Source organism: Carassius gibelio, chromosome A22, assembly GCF_023724105.1.
Source record: "Carassius gibelio isolate Cgi1373 ecotype wild population from Czech Republic chromosome A22, carGib1.2-hapl.c, whole genome shotgun sequence".
NCBI lineage: Eukaryota > Metazoa > Chordata > Actinopteri > Cypriniformes > Cyprinidae > Carassius > Carassius gibelio.
In genome coordinates this window covers 21609661-21624660 of record NC_068392.1, presented here as the reverse complement: position 1 = coordinate 21624660, position 15000 = coordinate 21609661, and the positions used below count along the sequence as shown (strand labels likewise).

Sequence of the window (15000 nt, the reverse complement as noted above, 5' to 3'; positions counted from 1 at the left end):
TGTTCTGCTTTCAAGTTCAAGGTTAATTTCATCAGTTTCCTCATCGCTTACCTCCTCTTTATTCCAACCAGCTGCAATTTCACTCGTTGTTGCACATTCCTTTTCTTTCGTTTGTCCATCATTAGCAATTGTTTGTTGTATCTCAGTCTCCATTGTATGCACTTCAATTTCTTTATCTGCGTTATCCTCTCTCCTCGTGGAGTCCTCCTTTCCTTGCTTCCTTAAATCATCAGAAATCCCATTCACCTCCTGTATTTCATCTTTCCTTCTATTTCTGCTTGTCTCCTCCATGTGCTCCTGCACCTCTATCTCCATTTCTGCATTGTCCTCCTCTTCAGATCCACACGTACACCTCATCCATGTCTTTTCACAGCTTTGGCACCGCAGGGCTTGGCAGTCCCGCGCAAAATGCCCCTGTTCCAGACATTCTCTGCAGGTATATTGAGGACAGTCCTTTTTTTCATGCTCTGTGCTTGTACATATTCTGCAAGTCTTTAGCTGGCCATCATGAATTACTCTGAAGTATTTTGGTCCCTCCTCTGTGTCAAATCTCACATTGTATGGCAGAGTCACAATGTCCTGTGGGAATTTTACTCTTAAAAACCTTGTTCCATCCGCAACAGTGGTGCCAGGATAATATCTCCTTCTTAACGGGAGAATAGGATTTACTCCCCAATCCACTAGTTTTTGAATGATTTCATCATCTTTTATGTAGTTTGGCAAAAGCAAAAAAGAGACCATTCTTTCAGTTTTACATAGTTTTTTGATCTCACAAAACTGTCCATCAATCAGTAATCCATCTATTAGCTTTTCACAATCCATCTCATTCTCCATGGTTAGTTCATAGTCAAAATTACTTTTTTTCCTCAGTCCATACAGCTTTCCAAAACCAGTTTTCTCTTCCACAGCCTTTATTATCATCATCACAGATATTTTTTTTTCTGGATCATTAACAGTCATTGTTAGCGTTGCTTCTTTTTTGTAGTCTCTCTGATATTTCGATTGGCTTTTTATCTTTTTCATTGTCTCATTTCTTTGGACTGCTTCTTGTCTTCCATCAGTATAATCTCTTGTTTGTTTACCTTGACTTGTATATAGCTCTTCTGTTCCTTTACTCCTTGCATCCATTCCATTCTTCTTTCTCCTTGTGGCAACCATTGCCCATGTTTCTTTGTCATCTTTATCCTTCCCGTTGTCCATTTCTTTGTTTCTTTCAGTGTAGTCGTTGTCCTCAGTCTCTTGGTCTAATATCCGTTCCGGTTCAGTAACTGTAATATCCGTCATTTTGAAATAAATAAAACCCCAGACAGTAAAACTGTCTGAGGTTTAAACAAAAAATAAATTTAACTTATAAATTGTAAGTAATTATCAAAAGAAAACACAATAAAACCAAACTAGGGGAGAGCCTTTCCCTCCCAAACTGCCACCTCACACTTCCTGGATCGTACCAACTCAGAGCATAGCCAGGTTGGTATGGCCATAAGCGAAGACTGCTGCAAAGAGAGGGCTATTTAAAGACCAGCCCATCTAATCGCCAGTACATTATATAAGTAGGAAAGAAAACCCAAAAGCTTAAAGCACCTGGCATTCCTAGGCAGTCTCTCATCCAAGTACTAACCAGACCTAAACCTGCTAAGATTCAGAGATCGGGCATTGACTCTTTTTTTTTTTTTTTTTTTTTTTTTTTTTGCAAGATTATTATATAAATCGTGAAACATTTCCAAAAAGCTTAAAGCACCTGGTATTCCTAGGCAGTTTCTCATCCAAGTACTCACCAGACCTAAACCTGCTAAGATTCAGAGATCGGGCATTGACTCTTTTTTTTTTTTTTTGCAAGATTATTTTATAAATCGTGAAATTTTCCAAAAAGTTTAAAGCACCTGGTATTCCCAGGCAGTCTCCCATCCATGTACTAACCAGGCCCAAACCTGCTAATATTCACAGATTGGGCATTGACTCTATTTTTTGGCAAAATTATTATATACTAAGTGAAAAGTTTCCAAAAAGCTTACAGCACCTGGTATTCCCAGGCGGTCTCCCATCCAAGTACTAACCAGGCCCAAACCTGCTTAGCTTCCAAGACCAGACGAGATCGGGGATAGCCAGGTTGGTATGGCCGTAAGCGAAAATTGCTCCAAAGAGAGGGCTATTTAAAGACCAGCCCATCTAATCGACAGTACATTATATAAGTAGGAAAGAAAACCCAAAAGCTTAAAGCACCTGGTATTCCTAGGCAGTCTCTCATCCAAGTACTAACCAGACCTAAACCTGCTAAGATTCAGAGATCGGGCATTGAATCTATTTTTTTGCAAGATTATTATATAAATCGTGAAATTTTCCAAAAAGTTTAAAGCACCTGGTATTCCCAGGCAGTCTCCCATCCATGTACTAACCAGGCCCAAACCTGCTAATATTAACCCTTTCGAGTCGATTAACGCATATATGCGTTTTGAGTCATTTTCACCTGATAACCCTGAAAAGAACTTAAATTACACTCTCAGTTTTAATCGTACAGATAAGAGCAATACATCTATCGAATCTGTAAAGGGTCTAGTTTTTTTTTGGATACAGACATAATAACAAAAAACATTTGTGCACTTATAAAATAAAGATAACAAACAAGGTGCGCTGTCTACAGTCTTTGTCTCCGCTGATCGTCATGTACAAACATTTCATTAAAATGAACTGTAACTCCGTGAATACTCAACGAAGAGACATGAGAGAGATATCTATAGAAAGCCTGGAATGTCTACTTTTAAACTAAACAAGTGCTGCCGAAAACAAATATTCTGAGATAAAGTAATCCATATGAAAACAACGCAATGTCTGTTTTTCATATCTCCGCTCATTATATCTAATGTGACCACGCCCCCGCGCTTAACGCGCTATTCAGATTCAAACTGAAGAGCGCGGCTTGAATACGCCCACACAGAAGAAAAAGCAGCGAGACTATTCTTCAAGTTTTTATTTTATTTTACTGTTTGCTTCGCGATGAGAGGAATAAGACATAATTCACCCCAAAAAGATGTGATGTGGTTGAGGATTTGAGAAATGGATTTCCTCAGAAAAAAGAATGAAGCGCTTTATTCAGCAGAGATCATAAACATGAGTAAGTCTCTTTTTATTTATTTGTACTAGTTTTCACATAACGTGTAAACATTTTACTAGTTAGACTTTTTCCAAATACTTTTTCCAAACTATAATTCTTGACTAAATGTATAATCAAGTGAAACATTATGAAGTTTCAATAACAATATACAATACTATACCATTCAAAAGCTTGATGTAAATAATATAAATGTGACAAATAGAGATAACTCTAACAAATGTAAAAACAATGCAGTTCTTTCGATTTATTCCCCCTAAAAAAACCTGAAAAATATTATCAGCTCTTTTCAACATTAATAATAATAATAATATTGATAATAAATGGGGTTTATTTGGTAGAAAATAAGATTGTTAAAAGGATTTCTGAAGGATTGTGTGACTAGAGAAAGGATGCCAAAAAATTTGCCCTCAGAGTGGCACAGTTGAATGAGAGGCTCATTATGCAGCTCATTATGCAGGCCTTTGTCTTCTCAGGTGTAAATCACAATGATATTCATGATAGTTGACGCCTACTCGCATATGACTTTTACCAACAAAAAGTGTTTTAGAAAATTTAAATCAATATATTGTTTTCTGTGAGTGAGTAAACAAGATGATTTTCACATCATTCAGAAAGAAAAATTCTAGGCTACAAGCTCCAGTTCTCAACTTTTCCGGCAACCAATTTTATGTATGTGTTTTATTGCCTTATTCAAGTGATTTAACATTTTTAGTTTTTCACTAACCATGCATAACATTTTTTTTCTCAAAAATACAATCATGTACATGCATGCATTTCACATATTATTATAGCCCAGTTTGTGCTGATTACAGTGATATTAGACTTTACCCATTTAGATATTTATAAGAAACTGAAAAAAGCACAAATGTCAGGGCATGACAAAACTTCTCAAGGCCCCAAAAATACCCTTAGACTCCAGAGGGTTAAGAGATCGGGCATTGACTCTTTTTTTTGGCAAAATTATTATATACTAAGTGAAAAGTTTCCAAAAAGCTTACAGCACCTGGTATTCCCAGGCGGTCTCCCATCCTAGTACTAACCAGGCCCAAACCTGCTTAGCTTCCGAGAGCAGACGAGATCTGGCATAGCCAGGTTGGTATGGCCGTAAGCGAAGACTGCTGCAAAGAGAGGGCTATTTAAAGACCAGCCCATCTAATCGCCAGTACATTATATAAGTAGGAAAGAAAACCCAAAAGCTTAAAGCACCTGGTATTCCTAGTCAGTCTTTCATCCAAGTACTAACCAGACCTAAACCTGGTAAGATTCAGAGATCGGGCATTGACTCTTTTTTTTTTTTTTTTTTTTTTTGCAAGATTATTATATAAATCGTGAAATTTTCCAAAAAGTTTAAAGCACCTGGTATTCCCGGGCAGTCTCCCATCCATGTACTAACCAGGCCCAAACCTGCTAATATTCAGAGATCGGGCATTGACTCTATTTTTTGGCAAAATTATTATATACTAAGTGAAAATTTTCCAAAAAGCTTACAGCACCTGGTATTCCCAGGCGGTCTCCCATCCAAGTACTAACCAGGCCCAAACCTGCTTAGCTTCTGAGAGCAGACGAGATCGGGCATAGCCAGGTTGGTATGGCCGTAAGCGAAGACTGCTGCAAAGAGAGGGCTATTTTAAGACCAGCCCATCTAATCGCCAGTACATTATATAAGTAGGAAAGAAAACCCAAAAGCTTAAAGCACCTGGTATTCCTAGGCAGTCTCTCATCCAAGTACTAACCAGACCTAAACCTGCTAAGATTCAGAGATCGGGCATTGAATCTATTTTTTTAGCAAAATTATTATATGCTAAGTGAAACATTTCCAAAAAGCTTAAAGCACCTGGTATTCCTAGGCAGTCTCTCATCCAAGTACTAACCAGACCTAAACCTGGTAAGATTCAGAGATCGGGCATTGAATCTATTTTTTTGCAAGATTATTATATAAATCGTGAAATTTTCCAAAAAGTTTAAAGCACCTGGTATTCCCAGGCAGTCTCCCATCCATGTACTAGCCCAAACCTGCTTAGCTTCCGAGAGCAGACGAGATCGCGCATAGCCAGGTTGGTATGGCCGTAAGCGAAGACTGCTACAAAGAGAAGGCTATTTAAAGACCAGCCCATCTAATCGCCAGTACATTATATAAGTAGGAAAGAAAACCCAAAAGCTAATATTCAGAGATCGGGCATTGACTCTATTTTTTTGCAAGATTATTATATAAATCGTGAAATTTTCCAAAAAGTTTAAAGCACCTGGTATTCCCAGGCAGTCTCCCATCCATGTACTAACCAGGCCCAAACCTGCTAATATTCAGAGATCGGGCATTGAATCTATTTTTTTGCAAGATTATTATATAAATCGTGAAATTTTCCAAAAAGTTTAAAGCACCTGGTATTCCCAGGCAGTCTCCCATCCATGTACTAACCAGGCCCAAACCTGCTAATATTCAGAGATCGGGCATTGACTCTATTTTTTGGCAAAATTATTATATACTAAGTGAAAAGTTTCCAAAAAGCTTACAGCACCTGGTATTCCCAGGCGGTCTCCCATCCAAGTACTAACCAGGCCCAAACCTGCTTAGCTTCTGAGAGCAGACGAGATCGGGCATAGCCTTTTTTTTTTTTTTTTTTTTCTTTTTATTTAACTTTCAATTCACAGTTTTCTATTGCATTATTCCATCCGATTGACTTTCATTTCAATACATTTGTATGATTCGTTTTTTCCAATTGATCAACTTAATTTTTCATAATCATACAGCAATAAAAATATAGAACATAAATAAAATACACACAAATATGTTTACATTTACTTAATTGACATCAGCCATTCTCAACCAGATTGTTACTCTTTACCAATTGAAACATATTTCTTCCCCCACATTTTGATGTATGAACTTATTTGTAGTCAAAAAAAACTCTTTCCCCTCTTTATCTCCATACTTACAAATCAACTCTACATCTCTTTGTATCATTGACTTAAACATATCTTTTACTTTTACCTTTCTCCCTTCGAAATGTGCATAGTTCCTTCTTAGCACTACTGCTAGTCTGGCATGACTCAGAACAAAATTAATTAAACAAATGTCAGTTGATTTCCTTTTCCCGAAAGTTCCAAACAAAAACAATTTTCCCCATTCCTCCTCGGTCTCAACTTTGACACTCCAGTTTTCTAGTAACAGATTTTTAAGAAAATCAAAAAAATCCACCAACTCTTCACATCTTAAAAAGTAATGTAAGAAACTCTCATGGCCATTACCACATACGTCACAAATGACATTTACCTCATTATTTATTTTGTTTAACACCACATTTGTGTAAATTCTATTATGTCTTATCAGAAAGTCATTATTCTCACACTCTATACTGTTGTATTTTATGTTTAAGTTTTACCATATTTTCTTCACATCTAAATCTTCAAATACTTTCTTCCACACCTTTTCTGATGCTGGTTCTTTTATAACATCAACTATTATTCTCCTGTATATATTCTTTACACTCATATTTTTAAATTTGTTTTTCTCAGCATTATCATCCACATACATCTCCGGCATACATTTTTCCACGTTAGATACATATTCACGTTCGATCATATTAGTCCACTGCAAAGGTATACTTGATTTAATTTTTCCATATATTTTATTTACTTTCTCTCTGTTCTCCATTCCTTCCAGATCACACACAGTATCATAAATGCAGTTATTTTTTAGAAATCCTGGAATAACTTCATACATAATGTCCTTCACTTGTTTTATACCCCCTTCTATGAATTTACATTCATACAATGTTTTATTTTTATGTTTAATCTTTTCGTTGAGAAATAGTGGTAGATTTTTAATCACCTGTATGTCTTCACATTCATATTCTATTTTGGGAAGGAACTGTCTCCATGCCTCTAATACTTCCCGATATATTTCTGGTATTCCTTCCGTCCGTCATTGATTGCTTAAAGCCCATATACCATCCATTGTCCCCTATTCCTCCCACATCATCAATATATTTCCTTAAGAATTCCTTCCACCCATAATCCCATAGCCCTCCCATATATTTTTTCACCGTTTTTATTCTCATCGCAGCCCTTTTTATTTCTAGGTCCATCAAGCTTAAGCCTCCTTCCCATCTCTTACCCACCAATGTTTTCTGTGCAATTTTCACACCTTTTCCCTCCCATATAAAATCACATACAATTTTATTCAATTCATTCATCACCCACCCTGGCATTTCCATTACACTCATTACATAAACACAAACTGACAACAGCAGGCTATTTACTACTATTACTTTCCCATTTAACTTTAATTTCCTCCCTTTCCATGTTGCACTTACTGTTCTTATTTTATTAATTACCCCAGTCCAGGTCACATCTCTTGCCTCTTTGCTTTCGACCCCTAAATATACCCCTAATACTTTCATATATTTTTCCTCCACTCTTATCCCTACCTCTACTCTCTCTACCTCCCCTATATACATTAATTCAGATTTATCTACATTTATTTTTGCCCCTGATGCCTTCCCAAACATCTTTACTATCTCTAAAACTCTTTTTACACTGTTTCCTTCCCTCACTGTAATTGTAGTGTCATCTGCATATTGGTTTATAGTACACATTCCTCCATATGGCAACTCAATACCAACTACCCTTCTATCCCTCTTGATTAGAGTGGCTAAAGGCTCTACTGAAATTGCATATAATAATGCAGACAGGGGACAGCCCTGTCTCACTGACCTTCCTATCTTAAACCTGTCTGTTAATACTCCATTTATTTTTATGCAACTTTTTGCCTTCTCATATAGTCTCTTCACCCACCCTATCATTCTACTTCCAAATCCAAACTTCTCTAATACCTTAAATAAGTATTTGTGTTCTACCCTATCGAATGCTTTATTCCAATCTATCCCTAATACTATTCCTCCCTTCTTATCTCGTTTCATGTACTCTATCACATCCCTAACTGTCCCTATCGTGTCTGCTATATCCCTGCCTGGTATGCTGTAACTTTGTGTTGGTTGCACTATACTTCCAATCACTTTTTTCACTCTGTTCGCTAAAACTTCAGTCAGTATTTTATAATCCACATTTAATAGACTGATTGGTCTATAGTTCTCTATATTCAACCTATTCCCCTTCTTATACACCAGAGCTATCACTCCCTCTACCATTCTATCTTGCACCATCCCTGTTCTTTCCATCTCCTTGAACACTTTAACTAAAATCGGTGCTACCTCTTCTCTATATGTTTTATACCATTCAATACCAATCCCATCACTCCCTGGACTTTTTCCACTTTTCAACCCCCCTATTGCCGCTTCTACTTCCTTCTCATCTATCTCTCTATCACACCACTCTGCATCCTCCTTATTTAGAATATTTTCTACACTTTCTAATACTCCATCTATACTTCTCTCATCCACTTCTCCTCTCTTATATAATTCTCCATAGAATTCTTGAACTCTCTCCAAAATCTCTACATAGTCTTTGGTTGTTTTGCCCTCTTTTGTATTTATTTCATTTATATATGTTTTACTTTGTCTCCTTTTCTCTAGCCCTAAAAAATACCCTGTGCATTTCTCACCTTCTAATGCATATTTTGCCTTGCTTCGTAAAATAGCTCCTCTGCATTTCTCCCTTTCATATTTTTCTAGCGCCATCTTAACCTCTATATATTTTTCCATACTGTATCCTTCTTCATCTTCAGCCTTAACTAACTCCTCTCTCAATCTTTCTCTAAGCATAATTTCCTCCTTCTTCATCTTTCCTCTTCTTTTCTTACTGTATTTTATACTAATTAACTTAATTTGATCCTTTATTTCCTCCCATCTCTCCGCTATTGTACCCTCTAATCCACCGTCTCTTGTATACTCATCTATCTTCTCTTCTTCCCTATTTAATAGATCCTTCATCTGTATCTCATATTCTTCCTCTTCGATATACCCTGCATTCAATATCCACATCCCTCCTCCTACCTCCTCACTCCCTACCTTGATTCTGAACCTTACACTATCGTGATCACTTAAACTATTTACCTGATGTTTTATCCCGTCTATGTATCTAATTATTTCCTCTTCAACTAACACTAAATCTATTCTACTCTGTTTTAATATACCTTCTCTTAACCCCTTACTAGTAACCCCCCTTTTTTGGCATGGAGACTGAAATTACATACCCAAAATAAAAAGGTTTCTGCTCATGTTTCTTTCTGACTAGATTCATAATCAACCTTTGTTCACAAAGCTGACACTTTAAAGTTTACTGTTCAGGAATCAGAATCACTCAGACTGTTATGATAATAGAGATATATAAGCTCAAACATAAAAACAAAAATAAAAATATTAAAAACATATGTTTTAAATGTATTTAAAAAAATGTTGATGTAGGAAATGAGTTTGAAAACACAGTGTAGCTAAGGCCACAAGTCTTCCAAGACTTCATAAAAAATTTCATAATCGAATCTGTAAAACTGTGAATTTTATGAAATATTTTCTAAGGCCATGTCATGTGTGTTTTTAGAGAAGGCTAATCAGATTGATTTATGGCCCTTGTCATCTCTGTAAGATCTCACATGTAAACTTTCCTGTGCTCTTTGTGTATGTTTCACTGTTGAAAACTGCCCGAATCATGATTGTATTGTTCTCACCAAACGGTTCTTTCACACCTCCGCCAAGTATGACACATTATCCGCATTATTCTTTTATCATTATTCTTTTGTTTTTATTCCACCTTTATTAGCCTTGATTGTGGTTTTTCAGGCTTTACAAAGCAACAAAGCAGCGATCTCACTTCAGTCTCTCTTTGCATTTAGCCCTTATTTATCAAAAGTCTTACTATAAAAATACAACAAAACATTTTCTTACGACCTTACGTGAATTATTGAGACAAAAATGCATTATGAAGAAGAAAAGCACCTGCTATTAGTAGCATTGGTGCTAACGTTAGCATCAAGCTACATCTGACAATTTATGAAATTATTAGTACACTTTTACTCAAAACTCACTTTAAACCCCGATCGAGTGTTTATAATAACTTCCTTTAGCGATCAGGGGTGGAATTTGGTCGTTTACTGTTGTAAAAATATGTTATTTGTAGCCTTTTTCATCGCTGCACAAGTTAGCATTTCCGATGTACATTTTCGATTTTTTTTATAAAAACGCCCCAGATCTCAAGAAATTCTCATACCAAGCTTTACTATCGTAATCGCGGGTTTATTATTCGGATATTTTGTGTGTACAGAGGTGTTTCAGTGTTGTTTTGGCCAGATAACTACCAGGAAGTGTGCAGGAAGCATGTGACACGATGGGGCGGTGTCCAGATATGAAACTCTAAGATTGATGTTTGAAAGACCCAATCAGAGTCTGAGTCACACACCGCACGAGCTGTGACTACTGCACGCACACACAGATCGCTGGGAGAGGCTGTTTATCATCTGATCGCGTAAATCCGTGGAAAATGAATAGAAATGACGATTCTGTCTGAAGAAATATGAAGTAAACATCAGTAAATATATCCATATATCTCCGCAGATATGCATCTTTGGTCTGTAAATCCTTATTGACGCTGTTCAGTGAGTCTATGTGAACACAAATAAACCGCTCTTGACGTGACTGAATATGAGTGAGTTGTGAATTTCTATTCAAAATGTGGCATAATACGGATTTATTATTTTGCACTCCTGACATAAATCACTAAATATCTGTCACTGCAACAATGTTTTATCAAAATATTGGTCAAATATCGAAGCTTGAGTCTTTAAACTTTCCATTGATGCACAGTTTGTCCAGATGAAGTAAGACAGTGATGTTTAATGTGCTGTGAAAGTGAAACAATAATAAACTGGGGCCGTCAGCGATGTTTGCACGCAAAGGGGTTAACTGCCTTCTAGTAAATTCTCTTTTTTCTGGATTTTCATACCTCCACACATCTATTAACCCCTTTTCTCTCATTATCTCCATCAACATTCCCCTAGACTTTTCCCATCTAAATTTTACCCCCTTTCCCACATCCAATCTGCTACATTTTATATTAAAATCTCCCACTATAATACATTTCCCCACAATCAATCCTTTTAACTCTTTCAAAATTTCCCTCCTGTCCCCTTCTATATTTGGAACATATATATTTATTAATCTAAAATCCATATCTCTATACATGAATTCAACCACCAAGATCCTTCCCCTCTGGTCTTTATACACCTCTCTTATACCTTCTACAATATCTTTTTTAAATAATATTGCCACACCTCTTGCATTTTTTGCACCATTATTATAGTATATGTCCCCTCTCCACTCTTCTCTCATCTCCTTTACTTTATCCTCCTCCCAGTTTGTCTCCTGTATACAGATTATATCACTCCGATAAGTAAATAATAGTTTTTTCATCTTGTTTTTATCCCTTAACCCATTTATGTTTATTGAAGTTACAGTGGCCATGAGAGTAACCCAGAAGAAAAACTAAACAAAACCAGGAACACATGCACAGTTCATTCATACATCACATACCCGCTCGTGGTTCTTTTATCTGCTCAACCTGTTCTCCGTCCATCTCAGACTTCCTCTTTGAACTCAGTCTTATAATCTTTGTTTTCAGTCCATCTTTCTTTTCACTGTCTCCCTTTTCTCCACCTCTGCTTTCTATCAGTTTCTGTGCAGTATTTTTCTTTGCCTCTTCTTTACCTCTTTCTTTCACATTACTTTCATCTGTCTCCTCCTCTTCTTCGATCACTTCCGACTGCTCCATCTCCTCCTCCTCCTCCTCCTCATCCGCTTCACTGAAACTTTCAGCTGTGTCTCGCCATTCCATTTTGCTTCTTCTCTCACTATCTTCAGCTCCGTCTTTCTCTCCACCGCTCACCACATCAGTTGTTTCCTCCTCTTGCTCCTCTGTCAGAACACTGCTCCTCCTTTCACCTTTTTTTTTACCGTCCACTCGCTCTCTCTCTAATCCCATCCATTCTTCACAATCTCTTGCATAATGGCCTCCACCATTGCACTTGAAGCATTTTAATTCAGGGCACTCTCTAATTATGTGCCCTGGCTTGATACAGAGTCTGCAAACACGTATTTGCCTATCATGGATGACACGAAAATATTCGGTGCCTCTCAGAGTCTCAAACTTTGTGGAGTATGGTAGTGAACATACCTGTTCTGTGAAGCGAACTTTTAAGAAACGTGTCCCATCAACTATATCTGTTCCAGGCCACACCCGGCGTTTGATTGGTGAAAGTGGTCGTACTCCCCACTCCTGTAGCTTGGCGAGTATCTTCTCATCCTCTAAATACACAGGCAGATTGATAAAGGACACCACCATATCATTATTCATTATATCCCTGGCATGCACCATCACTCCTTTCACTCTCACTCCATCCATTAGTTTCCTCTTTGCCTCTTCATCCTTCATTGTGAGCTCATAGACCCTTTCACCTCTCACCCTGCAGCCAATCACTTCTCCACACTCCTTCTTTACTCCTTTCAGTAAATCCATCATTAAAATCTTTTCAGTTCCCTCCACCTCTACTTCCACAGTCAGCTCTTTGTTGTACTTCCCTTTTGATTTTCCTTGCACTGCTCTGCTGTTTTCTTCTCCCTCTTCCCACAAATGTCCTGTGACTTTACTTGAATCCTGTTGCTTTTGGATCTCCGCTTGTTTGACTTCACCTCTTCTTTGCTCCTCCTCTTCATTCCTCCCATTGCTACTTTTTCTCATCATGGTTAGTTCTGTTTCTTTATCTGCAGCCATGCTGTGCATCTGCAGCATGCTACAATGAGAAAAATGTCAAAAAAGTCCCCCAGACAGCCTAAGCTGTCGGGGGAATTTATTAAAGTCAGCAATAACTATCCAGCAACTAATGTCCCAGGATATGTAGAAACAGACGGTTAATTTAAACAAACAGAGTTGAGCCTTTCTCTCTGTGCTGCAAGCCTATCACTTCCTGTTGGCTCTCTAGCGCCGCCAGGTTGGTATGGCCATAAGCGAAGACTGCTGCAAAGAGAGGGCTATTTAAAGACCAGCCCATCTAATCGCCAGTACATTATATAAGAAGGAAAGAAAACCCAAAAGCTTAAAGCACCTGGTATTCCTAGGCAGTCTCTCATCCAAGTACTAACCAGACCTAAACCTGCTAAGATTCAGAGATCGGGCATTGAATCTATTTTTTAGCAAAATTATTATATACTAAGTGAAACATTTCCAAAAAGCTTAAAGCACCTGGTATTCCTAGGCAGTTTCTCATCCAAGTACTCACCAAACCTAAACCTGCTAATATTCAGAGATCGGGCATTGACTCTTTTTTTTTTTTTTTTCTTTGCAAGATTATTATATAAATCGTGAAATTTTCCAAAAAGTTTAAAGCACCTGGTATTCCAAGGCAGTCTCTCATCCAAGTACTAACCAGACCTAAACCTGCTAAGATTCAGAGATCGGGCATTGACTCTTTTTATTTTATTTTTTTTTGCAAGATTATTATATAAATCGTGAAATTTTCCAAAAAGTTTAAAGCACCTGGTATTCCCAGGCAGTCTCCCATCCATGTACTAACCAGGCCCAAACCTGCTAATATTCACAGATTGGGCATTGACTCTATTTTTTGGCAAAATTATTATATACTAAGTGAAAAGTTTCCAAAAAGCTTACAGCACCTGGTATTCCCAGGCGGTCTCCCATCCAAGTACTAACCAGGCCCAAACCTGCTTAGCTTCCAAGACCAGACGAGATCGGGCATAGCCAGGTTGGTATGACCGTAAGCGAAAATTGCTCCAAAGAGAGGGCTATTTAAAGACCAGCCCATCTAATCGACAGTACATTATATAAGTAGGAAAGAAAACCCAAAAGCTTAAAGCACCTGGTATTCCTAGGCAGTCTCTCATCCAAGTACTAACCAGACCTAAACCTGCTAAGATTCAGAGATCGGGCATTGAATCTATTTTTTTGCAAGATTATTATATAAATCGTGAAATTTTCCAAAAAGTTTAAAGCACCTGGTATTCCCAGGCAGTCTCCCATCCATGTACTAACCAGGCCCAAACCTGCTTAGCTTCCAAGACCAGACGAGATCGGGCATAGCCAGGTTGGTATGGCCGTAAGCGAAAATTGCTCCAAAGAGAGGGCTATTTAAAGACCAGCCCATCTAATCGACAGTACATTATATAAGTAGGAAAGAAAACCCAAAAGCTTAAAGCACCTGGTATTCCTAGGCAGTCTCTCATCCAAGTACTAACCAGACCTAAACCTGCTAAGATTCAGAGATCGGGCATTGAATCTATTTTTTAGCAAAATTATTATATGCTAAGTGAAACATTTCCAAAAAGCTTAAAGCACCTGGTATTCCTAGGCAGTCTCTCATCCAAGTACTAACCAGACCTAAACCTGGTAAGATTCAGAGATCGGGCATTGAATCTATTTTTTTGCAAGATTATTATATAAATCGTGAAATTTTCCAAAAAGTTTAAAGCACCTGGTATTCCCAGGCAGTCTTCCATCCATGTACTAACCAGGCCCAAACCTGCTAATATTCAGAGATCGGGCATTGACTCTATTTTTTGGCAAAAGTATTATATACTAAGTGAAAAGTTTCCAAAAAGCTTACAGCACCTGGTATTCCCAGGCGGTCTCCCATCCAAGTACTAACCAGGCCCAAACCTGCTTAGCTTCTGAGAGCAGACGAGATCGGGCATAGCCAGGTTGGTATGGCCGTAAGCGAAGACTGCTGCAAAGAGAGGGCTATTTAAAGACCAGCCCATCTAATCGCCAGTACATTATATAAGTAGGAAAGAAAACCCAAAAGCTTAAAGCACCTGGTATTCCTAGGCAGTTTCTCATCCAAGTACTAACCAGACCTAAACCTGCTAAGATTCAGAGATCGGGCATTGAATCTATTTTTTAGCAAAATTATTATATGCTAAGTGAAAGATTTC

At 37.7% G+C, this 15000-nt stretch overlaps 5 non-coding genes and 1 pseudogene across 5 annotated transcripts; all 6 read right to left on the bottom strand.

Annotated features, from left to right (window-relative positions):
* Nucleotides 1–2005: 2005 nt before the first annotated feature.
* LOC127943810 (5S ribosomal RNA) lies at nt 2006–2124 on the bottom strand. The gene has a single exon (XR_008149959.1). It is a non-coding gene; the product is annotated as a 5S ribosomal RNA (ribosomal RNA).
* A 1976-nt stretch (nt 2125–4100) lies between these two features.
* On the bottom strand, nt 4101–4219 carry LOC127943871 (5S ribosomal RNA). Its single transcript, XR_008150016.1, has one exon. It is a non-coding gene; the product is annotated as a 5S ribosomal RNA (ribosomal RNA).
* A 371-nt stretch (nt 4220–4590) lies between these two features.
* LOC127943901 (5S ribosomal RNA) lies at nt 4591–4709 on the bottom strand. The gene has a single exon (XR_008150045.1). It is a non-coding gene; the product is annotated as a 5S ribosomal RNA (ribosomal RNA).
* A 9004-nt stretch (nt 4710–13713) lies between these two features.
* Nucleotides 13714–13832, bottom strand: LOC127943808 (5S ribosomal RNA). The gene has a single exon (XR_008149957.1). It is a non-coding gene; the product is annotated as a 5S ribosomal RNA (ribosomal RNA).
* A 220-nt stretch (nt 13833–14052) lies between these two features.
* Nucleotides 14053–14171, bottom strand: LOC127943612 (uncharacterized; annotated as a pseudogene).
* A 494-nt stretch (nt 14172–14665) lies between these two features.
* On the bottom strand, nt 14666–14784 carry LOC127943900 (5S ribosomal RNA). Its single transcript, XR_008150044.1, has one exon. It is a non-coding gene; the product is annotated as a 5S ribosomal RNA (ribosomal RNA).
* Nucleotides 14785–15000: the final 216 nt, after the last annotated feature.